The 1,988-nt window shown below is 41.3% G+C and overlaps 1 non-coding gene across 1 annotated transcript; it reads left to right on the plus strand.

Annotated features, from left to right (window-relative positions):
* The first annotated feature begins 1,521 nt into the window (after nt 1-1,521).
* Trnaa-agc lies at nt 1,522-1,596 on the plus strand. The gene has a single exon. It is a non-coding gene; the product is annotated as a tRNA-Ala (tRNA).
* The last annotated feature ends 392 nt before the right edge of the window (nt 1,597-1,988 follow it).

Genomic DNA, 1,988 nt, shown 5'->3' on the forward strand with positions numbered 1-1,988 from the left:
TGCTTTTGGGATACCATCTTACAAGGATTCCAATTTGTAATAAGGCTCGCTAAGGAAGGGAATGGCTCAGTTGCCTTTAGCCTACTGGCTACGGGTGGGTTAGGACTTCTGTTGGTCTTTTCTATGTTAAACACACAGATTGCAAGCCCAGTGCCACTTTGAGATCTTTGGCAGCAGTTAACTCCGTAGCTCACACATGATTGAGCCTGTAAGATAATGAGTATTCAGAGATGGGTGGTGCCTGGGGGGCGCTCACCAACCTAAGACAGAAGGCCTGTGCAGCCTGGGCAGGTGTCTCCATGATGGGTAAGGTGACCTGCTGACGTCCCATGCAACCTAAGTCAGAAGCTCCTTTTTTAGTAAAAGGGGGACCTGTAGGGACCTGGTCCCTGTTTTGGGTAACTATTGCCTTGCCTGCTGACTGTGACCTTGATAGCCTCCCTATGCTAATTCCCTGCCAGGTTCCACCCTCCTGAATGCTTAAGGGAAGTTCCTTGTCTGTGTATCCTGCATAATGGGCATTAACAGCTTAGATGCAGGATTGTAAAACATTGGTAGCCAACTTCTGCCCTCTGGGATTCTCCCATTGTGCTGTAAGCCTGTATTTAAGACCTCTTCCCTCCTTCAACAAACAACACTCGGCATTAAAAAAAAAAAAAAAGAAAAAACAAAAACAAAAACAAAAAACAAAACAAAAAATGATCCAGCCACTTGTGACAGCAGAGTAGTTAGCCGGGGGATCAAGAGAACAGAGACAGGTACCAATTTTGATTTATGTCTTTGTGTCTTTCTCTTTTTGTAGTTTTCCCCAACCATGGTGAGACTTTTCTCTAATTACACCTAATCAATTAGCATAGAAGCAACAGTTTTTTCTCAAAGCCATACATAGTCCCCTGATTCCCATGACAAGTAAGTCTAAGGCCCTCTGATTTTGTAGGACCATTTCTGTAAAGGAATCTAACTGTTGTTTTAATTTAGAAATGGAAATTCATTACCTCTAGGTTCTGATCAACCTGTCTACTTTAGTTTCTTAAAATGTTTTATTTCCCATGTTAAAGGCTGATGTGCCTGTGACTGTTGTGAGCTAGCTGTGCCTGTTCCACCTAGCTCTCTTTCTTTTTTCTTTTTCTTTGTAGTCCAGGGTCCATATTGAAATGTATTTTTCCTTCTTTCCAATTATATAGGTGTGGTAGTTTGAATGAAAATGGCTCCCACAGGCTCCTAGGGAGTGGTGCTGTTTGAAAGGATTAGGAGGTGTGGCCTTGTTGGAGGAAGTGTGTCACTGGGGGTGGGCTTTGAAGTTTCAAATGCTCAAGCCAGGCCCAGCATTGCTCTCTCTTCCTGCTGTCTGCAGATCTGGATGTAGAATTCTCAGCTCCTTTTCCAACACATGTCTGCCTGCACACTGCCATGCTCTCTACTATGGTGATAATGGACTCAGCCTCTGAACTTGTAAGCCAGCCCCAATTAAATGTTTTCCTTTATAAGAAAAAAAAAAAAGAAGAAGAAGAATTGCCGGGAGTTGGGGATTTAGCTCAGTGGTAGAGCATTTGCCTAGCAAGCGAAAGGCCCTGGGTTCGATCCTCAGCTCCAAGAAAAAAAAAAAAAGAATTGCTGGCAGAGTCAGGCAGATCTCTGTGAGTTTGAGGCCAGCCTGGGCTACAGAGTGAGCTCCAGGAAAGGCACAAAGTTATACAGAGAAACCCTGTCTCGAAAAACCAAAAAAAAAAAAAAAAAAAAAAAAAAAATCTAAGATAAACAATCTTTGCTTGTTTTTGGTTACTTGTTTCAGGCTTAACCTAGAAAACATATACAGGAGATTAAAAAAAAGTTTATTTCTGTAATTAATTACATTAGTACTTAGCATGACTACAAGTATAGTGATGAACACATGAAAGAGTTTGATCATTTACAAGGTGATTGACAACTTACACATCTTAATTATCTTAACAGTTTACAATAAGTTAGTAGTTTTTATAAGACTAGGA

The sequence above is a fragment of the Peromyscus leucopus genome, chromosome 16_21, assembly GCF_004664715.2.
Source record: "Peromyscus leucopus breed LL Stock chromosome 16_21, UCI_PerLeu_2.1, whole genome shotgun sequence".
NCBI lineage: Eukaryota > Metazoa > Chordata > Mammalia > Rodentia > Cricetidae > Peromyscus > Peromyscus leucopus.